This window comes from Oryzias latipes, chromosome 1, assembly GCF_002234675.1.
Source record: "Oryzias latipes chromosome 1, ASM223467v1".
NCBI classification, from domain to species: Eukaryota; Metazoa; Chordata; class Actinopteri; order Beloniformes; family Adrianichthyidae; genus Oryzias; species Oryzias latipes.
This window is the reverse complement of record NC_019859.2, coordinates 37,335,179-37,347,772: the sequence shown is the minus strand read 5'-3', so window position 1 is coordinate 37,347,772 and position 12,594 is coordinate 37,335,179.

Below are 12,594 nucleotides of genomic sequence, written 5' to 3'. Positions count from 1 at the left end.
TCCACAAATACTACGACATCGTTAAAACGAATCATTAGGGTCCTGGTATTTGAAGACCCACTTCAAAGAAAATGGTTTTTAAAGTTCTTGTGGCATTTCTCTGATTTATAAAGAAAATTAAGAATAAAACTGCATTTCTGAGGATTTCTTTATATTTAAAAAGATCTCTTTTGTAACGCCCATTTAACTTGTGACAGCAATGGAAATGGGCGGGGCCAAAAGCTTCCTGCTCCGCCCCTTGTGATGCAGACAGACAGATCCATGAACGTCTTTGTTTTCCTGGTCTGAGCTGGAATCTGGATCAGAACTAGACGGATGGATGGATCTGATGTTGCTGCCATTTTTGTTGCACCGCTGATGTTAGTTTGGAGGTGTGAGGGGCTGTAAGCTAGTGGGAGAGAGTGTTAACAAGAGGATCATGGGAAATCAGTGGAGAATCACTTCCACGCCATAAGCCCCGCCCACAAGTCAGAGGTGATTTTTTTTTTGAGAACTGCTGCTCTGCAGAAAAGTCCAGAGAAAATGACACAGCTTTTTAGATTTTGGCTAAAAACAACATCATCAGAATGAAAAGACGATCTGGGAAGATCTCAAAACAGATCAGAAGATGACCAGAGTGGAGCTTTACTGACTGTTGTGGGTTTTAGTTTGTGGACGTTTCTGCAGCCATTCTGCCTTCATCAGTGTTTTTTTGGACCTGATCTTTTGTCTCCTCACTCCCTTTGCCTGCCGCCTGCCCCGAACCTCGCCCGGACTTTCTCCTCTGATGAACTTGGGCTGTTATGGACTCCTGCCTGCTTGACCCTGATTTAGCTTAGTGGACGTTCAGCTGAGCTCATAAACCTGCTGCATCTGGATCCAGCCGTCTGCCTGTTATTGTGACAGAATCAATGACAAAACCCCCCTAGACCAGGGGTGCTCATTACATTGATTGCGATCCACCGGTCGATCTTCCAGAACATCAGGGTAGATCGCAGATCAGCAAAAATAAATAAGCAAAAAAAAGTACCTCTAAAAAATCCACCGGCCAATCAAAATCCTCACTGAGAAGTACGGGACATGATAGACCTGCAGAACGCCCAATACATCACTGCACACGCGTGTTTAAATTCACTAAGCGCAAGTTCTGTCTGTCATCTGAAAGTCGCTTTCTGTCCCGTGGCACGTCTAGTCCCCGGCAGAAGACCACTCTGGACAACCGGAGTGATTGTTGAAGCCACCTGTGTGTCCTCCTGCTATCAGCTCTGCAGTTCTCGCCCGATAAACACGAGTTCATTAAGCTTCTTACGCAGCCATCAGCGCCTTTGAAATGCCATGATGACCCCCCTGTTGCACGGTTTACAACAGAGCATGACATACGATAGTCGCTGCTTTCTGTCTGTAATAAAACGCCTCATCTGTTAATACTAAAGTATCTCTGTGTAATCTTACTGTGTAGTTTTTAATCATCAGTACATAAACAACAATGTACAAATAAACATGTAACTCACTAATAGTAAATGTTATTAAATAGTAAAACACTACTTACTAATAGTATATATATATATATATATTCCCCCCACAGCTTCACTTGACCAAACCAAACAAAAGACTAAACAGAGTGGGCCTGAACACAAAACCACAAAGGACTACGAAGTACAACACAAACTACAGCCCAGGTGAGAAGAGCGCCAAGCTGCAGTGGGACGGGTTGTAGCAAAGCTCCCCTCTCTCAGGCTGGAGGTCCACACGGTTCTTTTAAAGGCTGCTGCATCAGCTTGGGTCCAATGGGAGCCACGCCCACCAGCACCACACCTAAAAACAATCAGAGACAGACACACAAAGATCCACAAAAACATCAAAGTCCCACTCTTCCGTTTTATAATAACTACAGACTTGTGTCCAACTTGCCATTTTTAAGCAAGGTTTCAGAAAAAAACTTGTTTTTATTCAGCTAAATGAGTTTCTCTTACAAAACAGCATTTTTGAGATGAACCAGTCTGGCTTTATGAACGAACCACAGAGACAGCATTGTTAAAAATCATTAATGATGTTAGGTGTGCCTTGGATTCAGGTCAGATCTCAATACTAGTTTTACTAGATCTAAGTGCAGCTTTTGATACTGTTGATCATCTGATCCTTGTAAACAGACTTAAAAGTCTTGGCCTTTCAGGGACTGTTCTCAACTGGTTCGAATCGTACCTCATGGAGAGAAACTTTATGGTAAGCGTGGACACACTTTTCTGGGGTCCATGAAATTAATTGTGGTGTGCCTCAAGGTTCCATCCTTGGCCCCTTGCTTTTTAACATTTACATGCTTCCTCTGGGGAATGTCATCAGGAGCCACAACATCAGTTTTCATAGCTATGCTGATGATACCCAGCTGTACATAGCTATGTCTCCTGATGACACAAGACCAATAGAAGCACTTTTTAACTGTATTTTAGATGTGAAATTATGGATGGCAAATAATTTTCTGCAGCTCAACCAGGAAAAAAATGAAATTTTAGTTATCGGTCCTGAAGCCAAGAGAGAGAAACAGTTTCTGGAGATAAAAGAACTTTCATTAAGCGATTCAGAAACAGTCAGAAATCTGGGCGTTATTATTTACTCTAAGCTAACTTTTATCCCACATATAAAACAGGTGGTAAAAACTGTTTTTTATCATCTTAGAAATCTGGCTAGAGTCCGCCCACTACTCTCTCTTGCTAATATAGAGATGCTAATGCATGCTTTTATCATGAGTAAAGTTGATTATTTTAACGCCCTGCTTGCTGGTCTTCCAAAAACCAACATTAGGAACCTTCAGCTTCTCCAAAATTCCGCTGCAAGAGCTCTCACAAAGACCAGGCGGCGAGCTCACATCACCCCAATTTTAAAATCCCTGCATTGGCTCCCCATATGCTTCAGGATTGATTTGAAGATACTTTTAACAGTTTTTAAATGTCTAAACGGTCTTGCGCCTTCTTAGTTATTCAATCTTCTAGTATAGTATGAACCTTCGCGGACCCTGAGATCCTCTGGCTCTGGTCTGTTAACCATTCCGATTGCAAAAAACAAAACCTATGGAGAGGCTGCATTTCAGCACTATTGCCCCCATTTATGGAACAGTCTGGAGGACCTGAGAGCCGCAGAGAGCATTAATGCTTTTAAGAATAGGCTCAAAACTAATCTTTTTAACAGCTAATTTTTTACTACCTATATTTATTTATCTATCTTTATTTATTTAGTTAGTTAGTTATCTATTTTTAGTTATCTATTTTATCCATTTTATCTTGTTTTATGAACTTACAATAGATTGTTAATGTTATTTTAATTTACCTTATTTCTGTGTTTTATTGTTTTTATTGATAGGTTTTCTTTTTAATTCTAATTTTTATTTCCAGTGCTTCCTCAGTTGGGACACCAATCCCTGCAGGAGTCTGCAGAGATTGGTCCATTGCCATCATTTGCCCCTCTTCTTCTGTGGGTTTTTCCTTGTTGGGAAACGTGATGGGGTTAGAGGTTTGATCAACTTTACCATTCGTGACACCAACGCCCTCCCTCTGTCACAAACTGCTTCTGATCTTGTTGAAGGTGCATAGACCGTCCCAATGCTGGACCTCTGTAGCACCTCCCGTTGGAGGGAGGGTGGTGAATGGAGAGCTGCTTTCAGCACACCTCCTTGACCTTGACTCCACCCATTCCCCTGGTGATCCTCTGGAGCAGTCCCAGCCTCTCCGAGCCCCCAGTGTCAGCTTGTTTTGTGTATTTTTCTGTCCCCTGACTCCATGTTATCAGTTATGGTCTGTTTAAATACTGTAAATTTTGGGACTTTTGCTACAAATGTGTTCTACCTTGGTTTCCTGCTGTTTGCCTAACCGTGACAGATTTTGAAGGCAGATAAATGGAGGGGTTGTTTTTTAGTGAATCGTTCGAGGGAACCCTCATCACTTGACCCGCCAAGCTTCTGAAAAACAGCAAACATGGATTTTTATTATAATAAACAAGTTCAGTGTTTTTTCCTGTAAAATTGAACCTTTTCACGACAAACATCCAATCATAAACAGTGAACCTTTGCTGAAAATAAAATCAAAACTATCCAGAAATAATCTCTTTCCATTTCAAAAATAGATCAAAGATAAATCCTGGCTCTCTGTGCTCTAGCATCCATGCAGCCAGCATGTCCTTGTGCACGGAGGTGGGTCATGTGCCTCTTTTTCAAGGACACGTTGGCCTCGGAGGCTGTGGTTCAGCGTCTGGGGGGGCTCCTTTGTGGACATTAGTTCACTGTCCATCATTGTTGCTGCAGTCAGAGGGCCCCAGAGACATGGAGGGAAAGAAAGGAGGAGGCGAAGACACGCAAAGAAGGGGAAGGCGAGGAGGAGTCACATGTAACCGTGTGTGTGTGTGTGTGTGTGTGTAAGTGTGTGTCCATCACACACAGTAGTGTGTACTGCTGCAATGCGTAAAGGCTTCACAGTGACTGAAGTGCTGAACAGCGGAGTTTCATCCGCCATCATGACCGGGTAGATGAATGTTTTATTGTTTTTGTACACAACATAAAAACGGGGGGGGGGGGGGGGGGGGGGGTAGACCTAAAAGGAGCATGACATGACAGCTGAACTAAAACACGTTAACCTGAAGCTTGTTCTATCTTTATTAAACTATTCTTTAAAAAGGTCTCAGAAAGGAGGGAAATAAAAATGTTTTATTGCTGTCTTTATTTTTCCATTTTCCTTTCATGGTTTACTTTCCAAGTTGTTGTTTCCAACAGAAGAGACGGGTTTCCACCCAAACATGACATCATCACCGGCATATTGCGGAGTCAAAAGGTCACTCCCTCCCTGAGGCCCAGCAGCAGGACAAAGGAAGCAACTCGCCGTGACACCTGGAAACTCTCCAGAGTCACACCTGAAACAGGAAGCAGGCTGTTCAGCCGCCACCCGAGCATCACAAAGGAAAAGAAGCCCCTCCCTCAGCGGGGACCTTGTTGTGCCATAACATAGATTTGCATCCAGTTTATGCATTCACCGGAATGCCAGCATTACTCACACTTCTTGGGTCCAGACTGAAAGAAACAGAGCTCCTCCTTCTGTATCCGTCCTCCCCTTCAGTATCTTTAACTGCACCTGTCTGCTAAAGCTCTGAGACACTGCGGGAGGCTGCCCCCCCGACTCTCCTCTTCAAAAGCATTTGGAAAGCATCCAGAGTGGAGTGCATCATGCCCTAGAAAGCCGGTGCAGTAGAACGGTCACGGAGCAATGCAGGCAGAGGGGGCTGCAGGGATGGGAGGAGGTGTATCCACTCCTGGACCGACTGAGGAGGTCTGAACGGGAAAGTTAGAGGAGGAGCAGGCCGGAGGTGCTCCCCTCTTTCAGCTGGTTATTTGTCCAAACCCCACTGAAGGAAGGTTTATGCAACTGCTGAAAGCTTTGCTAAACACGTCCTCCTCAGCGCGTTCACAGCTGATGTTGCTTTGGGGATCTCCACTCGGTGGAGTCACGTCTCACTGCAGAGTGTTGCTGTGGGTTTGCTCTGCTTAGTGGCATCAAACCCCCAGAAACCGGACCGGTCCTCACGTCCCAGCGTTCAGCTTGGTCATTGGCTGCCCTAAGCACGGGTGTTAGCTTTCCACCCCAAAGACGGTGAATGCTCACCACTCCTGCCCCTACTGGGGGCAGTTTCCTTTAACTTAGATGTTATTTATGGCGCCTTAATATGACCGCAGTCAGACAGGGCGCCGTACATTAAAAGCTCAAAAAAACAAATCTGAGATTCAAACAGTTACAGGTAAAAGGACAGAAAAGTCTCACAAAAATGTGAAAACAGCCGATCAAAGCAAAGAAAACAGTGAACCAGTGAACAGCAGCAGCAGCAACAACAGCAGCAGAAACAGCAGCAACAACAGCAGCAGAAACAGCAGCAACAACAGCAGATAAGCAGCAGCAGCAGCAGAAACAGCAGCAGAAAATGCAGCAACAACAGCAGAAACAGCAGCAACAACAGCAGCAGCAGCAGCAACAACAGGTACATGTAAACATGCATACATGTAAATATGAGTAAATGTAAATATGCGTACATGTAAACATGAGTACATGTAAACATGTGTACATGTAAATATGAGTACATGTAAACATGCGTACATGTAAACATGCGTACATGTAAACATGCGTTCATGTTAACACACGTACATGTAAATATGAGTACATGTAAAAGCGCGAACATGTAAATACGAGTACATTTAAACATGCGTACATGTAAACATGCGTACATGTAAGCACGAGTACATGTAAACACGAGTACATGTAAAGATGCGTACATGTAAACGCGAGAACATATAAACATGTGTACATGTAAACACGAGTACATGTAAACACGAGTACATGTAAATATGAGTACATGTAAACATGCATACATGTAAACATGCGTACATGTAAACATGCGTACATGTAAACATGAGTACATGTAAACATGCATACATGTAAAGAGGCGTACATGTAAATATGAGTACATGTAAACACGCGTACATGTAAATATGAGTACATGTAAATATGCGTACATGTAAACACGAGTACATGTAAACATGCGTACATGTAAACGCGAGAACATATAAACATGTGTACATGTAAACACGAGTACATGTAAACACGCGTACATGTAAATATGAGTACATGTAAACATGCATACATGTAAACATGCGTACATGTAAACATGTGTACATGTAAACATGAGTACATGTAAACATGCATACATGTAAAGAGGCGTACATGTAAATATGAGTACATGTAAACATGAGTACATGTAAACATGCGTACATGTAAACATGCATACATGTAAACATGCGTACATGTAAATATGAGTACATGTAAACACGCGTACATGTAAATATGAGTACATGTAAACATGCGTACATGTAAACATGCGTACATGTAAACATGCGTACATGTAAACATGCGTACATGTAAATATGTGTACATGTAAATATGCGTACATGTAAACATGTGTACATGTAAACATGCGTACATGTAAGCACGAGTACATGTAAACACGAGTACATGTAAACATGCGTACATGTAAACGCGAGAACATATAAACATGTGTACATGTAAACACGAGTAAATGTAAAAACGCGTACATGTAAATATGAGTACATGTAAACATGCATACATGTAAACATGCGTACATGTAAACATGCGTACATGTAAGCACGAGTACATGTAAACACGAGTACATGTAAACATGCGTACATGTAAGCACGAGTACATGTAAGCAGTAGTACATGTAAACACGAGTACATGTAAACACGAGTACATGTAAACGCGAGTACATATAAACATGTGTACATGTAAAAACGCGAACATGTAAATACGTGTACATTTAAACATGCGTACATGTAAACATGAGTACATGTAAACATGCGCACATGTAAATACACGTACATGTAAATATGAGTACATGTAAATATGAGTACATGTAAACATGAGTACATGTAAACATGAGTACATGTAAATATGAGTACATGTAAACATGAGTACATGTAAACATGAGTATGGTGCTGTACGTATCAGAACCGGGGCCTGTTTCAGAAAGGAGGTTCAACCAACTCTGAGGTTAAACTTGAACTCTGAGTTGGTCAATCGAGAGCTTAACAACTCTGAGTTTTCTGTTTCAGAGCAGCTGATCGGAGTTAGGTCCATCAATTCTGAGTGGACTGATTCGGAGGTAAGCGTGCGCACCGCGACTATAAGAAGCCATTTTTAATGGAGCGCAGATATTACGAGTCACCATGGTAACCGTGAAAAACAGAGGTCTGCATATTTTTCTCCAGCTGAACTTGACGTGCTGCTGCAGAGTTACAGTGAATATGAGAACATATTCCAGAAGAAAAGCAACACTGCTGCATCTGCAAAACAGAGACAGTTAGCGTGGAAAACATAGCTGCTCAAGTTAATGCCTAAGTTTGCATTTAAATCATTGTTATGAAATATTGGCTGTAATAACTTTTTAAATAGCGTAAGGTGTGAAATAAAAAATGGCGATATTTAGGTGTACTTTTGAAGTGTCATTCCTGGTGTAATTGCATGAAATGCTGCATAGTGTACAGAACCAATCTGGGGGGAAATGCATTTAACGTCGGTAATGTTTAGAGGACTTTTTTGTTAACCTTCCCCTCTTGGTCAGTTTAATATTAATACATGCAATTGTGTTTTTAAAAGTGAACTTTTGTCTACCCTTGTATTGATCAAGTGGTATAGGTTTATATGGGATTAAGAAAGTAAGCAGTGCTAGCAAATTGTGTTTCCAAAAAGTAATTGTTACATTAATCTAATTCAATGTCCCTGATTTCATTTTCATGTAGATGCAATCCTGCATGAATTAAAAGAACATGGCAGCAGCTAAAAATGAAGTATAAAAACATAATTCAATCAGGTCAAATGGGAGCATGTCATGGATGTAGGCTTTGTTGAGAATATTTGACATATGAAACATCTACATAGCAATACATATCTAATGTTGTTTTCATTGTATATATGTAATTGACTGCAACGAAAAACGGTAACGCTCAAACAAAAACATATGGGGAAATGACAAAAAATCGAGTCTAGGTCTCAAAATCCTCGTACGACGTAAATGTAATTCTCTAGGAATTAATGCAGCCTCCTCGTCTATTGGGTCCTCCAAAAAAGGACAAGCCATTCTTGTCACTTGTCTCTGTGTGACGGAAATGTGGGCAATGAAAGTTAAAGCAAAAAATACCGCTTCGTCTTTAAAAAGGGGAGGGGACCGGCAGAAACTTTGAGTTTGGAGAATAAAACCTGCTCCCGACCAGGTTAGGTTCACAGCATAAGTAACCATGGACACTGACTCCGAGTAGAAGTTACCTCTCTTTCAGAAACGGGTTTGACTTACTCTGCTTTCTCTGGTTTAACAAACCTCCCATTCTGAAACGGAAAACCCAGGGTTTCCCTGATTTCAGGGTTAACACACTCAGAGTTTACACTTAACCTCCTTTCTGAAACAGGCCCCCGGTTGTGTGGTTGTGTGTTTACGTGACAGAAGTGCTGGTTAAAATCCTCCTTCCTGCTTCGATCAGGGGGGTATTCCAGGAAGCATGTTTAAACTAGCCTGACATTAAGCCTGAACTCTGGCTGAAATCCGCCTGAACTTGCTTACTCGGGGTATATCGGTTCCAAAAGACCGGATATGAGTTGGCGTAATTACACTCGACTTGGTAACCCTGGGTTAATGCACGTGCACAGCAGGTACATAAAGACATTCTCAACAGATCGCCGATTTCTGGAGTCACCATGGAAATGCGTGGTAAAAAAAAAAGAAAACGCTGTACTTCAGTGAGACGGAGTCTGAGATTTTAATGACGGCGTATGAAAATTATACGTCCATCAAAAAAGTAATACTGCTGCATAGTCATCAAAAGAAAGAGTTTCTGCTTGAAAAAAAAGAACAGACAAAGTAAACGCACGAGTTTCTGATCTTATTTCTATTTTCATTGTGACATATATATATATATATATATATATATATATATAACGTATCCAATTTTGCCAACTTAAATTAATTACTTCTATTGGTAACAAAAAATTTAGTTAAATTTATTCAACATAATTTTTTACATCTATAAAACTCAATAATTGTTTATACAACTCAAATTCACGTATTTATCTAACTAAATGTCATATTACTCCAATTCAATTAATCTTTTTTCCATCTTAATTATATTTCTTGACCTCTCAAATGTCTAATTTTGAGCCGGCAGATATACTCATTTTTATAACAATAAAAAAGACGGGGGGAATGCACGGAGTGTAAAACTTCATTAGTCATTGTCCTTAAAGCTCAAAACCGCAGGGGTGCTATATAAACTAATCATCCTCTCCTTCACTCTCACTCATGGTGCAGAGACGTAAGCTCAGTTGGGCAAAATAACTCGGCGAAACACGGCAAAACACAGTAAAACAGCTAAACAACTAAACACATTTGGTCAAAAACCCACACTTAAACCCAAATCTGTCCAGACATCCCACAATCCCTTGCGGTGCCGATCTAACAGCAGCACCAAAGTTACACCTACTTAATTGATTTAATTTGAATGAAAGGAAAATAAATGTCTGAAAACTACGTGTAATTTTTAAACCGACTTACAAAAAAAAAGATTTATTTTAACTGAAACAAATAATTAAGTTAAATCAAAGTAAAAAAAACATTTTTCCAACATCCATATGTGGTCTTATCACCCTCTCATGGTGGAAAAAGTATTATCTGAGCTTCTTCATCCACTAAATCATCTTCAAATGGACACGCCATGCTGCTTCACCTCTCTGAAAACAAACTAACCTTCAACTAAACCTGCTCCAGACCAGGTTATGTTCAGAGCAGGAGTTGCTATGGCAACTTGACCTACCCTGAAACATACCTCCATTTCTGGAACTGAAAGCTGAGGTTATCAACTTCCTTAGCCTCAAACTTACCGTGGGAGCTAGCATAACCTGCTTTCTGGAAAACCCCCCAGTACTATTCTGGTCTTTGTAGTTTCTCTCTCTGCTGTTGTTTCCTGTCACTCAGATCCTGTTCTGTGTTCTCAGTTCTCTTTCTTGTTCTGTGTTCCACGTTTCCTGTCGTCTTTTGTCTCTTCCCTGTTCTTTGTTTGTTTCCAGTCCTCTGTTACTGGTTTTCTGTCCAGCCAAAGTGGTGATGGAGATTGTGCCGACAAAGCAGTTTTGGGGGAACCCCCCCCATAACTCACATCCAGGGAGTGAGTGTCCACAGGGGGTGTGGCTTTTTGTGTGCATCTGTGCATTATTGTGTGTGGGTGGGGGGTCTCTAGTTTGCTTTAGGCCATTAAGTTAAAGAGAGAACCCCCCCCCCCCCCCCCAATTGATTATGTAAATGAGTTTTTATAGTTTACATCCATCAGAAGCTGTTCCCTACTTCAGATCCGTCGGATGTCTTTGAAATTGTGGTTCCACTGAAGGAAGTTTGTCGTTCTGCAGTTATCTCAGAAATGTAGGAAAATCAGAAATCCATGAAGTGATTTGGAAGAAAATGGAAAAAATTAAAAAGTGTCATTTACAGAAAAAAAACTATGTCTTTGCTTTGAGGATTGAAGTGATTTAGCTAAAGCAGGATGTGCACAATTCTCAGTTTAACCCTTGTGCTATCTTAGATGACCCCCCCCCCTTCCATTGACGTGTTCTCCCTACCATGACAAAGGTGGATAAAGGTGGAAAGATTTCATGTAATCCATGGACACCAGTGAAGATCACAAATCATTGAAGAAAAAAGGTTCAGAGGACTGTCTAGTGGGTCTAGATCAGTGTTTTTCAACCTTTTCTGAGCCACGGCACACTTTAACCTTAAAAAAAATCCCGCGGCACACCAGCATCCAAAAAAAAAAAAAACAAGGATAAACTCATAGTCTGTATTGATCTACAGTCCCTCCACAATCTCACATGCATTTTTGAGATAATTGTTACAGAAAAAGCTGGAAACTGCAGCTGTTTTTTTTTCTAAAAAATGCAATAAAAGTTAAGTTAGAAGATTTAAAAACAGTTTGATGTGTGTTCGTTGTTTCAAGACGTTTAACAACAGATCTCCTTGTGCGCTGTCAATCTCATGACCCAATGCATCATGGGAGATGTAGTGCATAAAACGGCTGGAGATCGGTTTTCGGAGCTTCATTGTTTTGTTCTCTTGTTCCACGGTCTGATACCGGATTCTGTGCAAAGCTACACTGCTAAAGACGAGCTTTAGCTGGTATTTTTGTTAGAACTGAGCGACTTTACGAGCTAAATTGGGACAAGGAAGTGAAGACTTTAACCACTTCTGATTGGTCAGACTGATGACATGTGATTAAGCTCCCCAAGAATGATTGGTGGAGACAGTTAAAGGGACGGGACTTTTCCAAAATACAGCCGAAGGTGCAGCTGAATCGCGGTACGTCATTCTTATCAAAATGTCTTTAATAAAATAAAATAAACGCAAAGAAAATGTATTTTACATCTTTTATATTCCTAACTCCTCAGTGTTTTATCAGGGCCTGTTTGGATGAACACAGAGCTGAAATCCTGGAGATGGGAAATGTTTTTAAATCAGTTAATGAGGACAATTTCCCACGGCACACTTGACCATCTCCCACGGCACACTAGTGTGCCGCGGCACACTGGTTGAAAAACACTGGTCTAGATGACCCCACTACCAACATTAAAGTGCCTAGGATAGCACAAGGGTTAACTGTAAAGTAAAACTGAACAAGAATAAAGATTTGTCTCTGTCCATCCTGAGAAATGGACGTCAGGTTAAATCATTTATGATAAAATTTCCAGATATTTGATTTGTGATGTTAGTTTGAATCTTACAGTGTATATAATCTGACTTCATGATTGAACAGATCAGAGAAGCTGCCTTCTCCTTGGATCCTTTTTTTTCTTTCTGGAAATCTCCGTCCATGATTGTGTATTGATTGTGTCTGTTCAGTAAACACACACAAACTGCTGATGCAGCTCTTTCTCTGTGTGTCTGTGTATTCATCGTATGCACATTCAGAGGGAATATGAATACTTAATGACTAAAAGGTACAGCTGGATGCCGGTAATTGTCGTTTCTTTTATTAAAGCC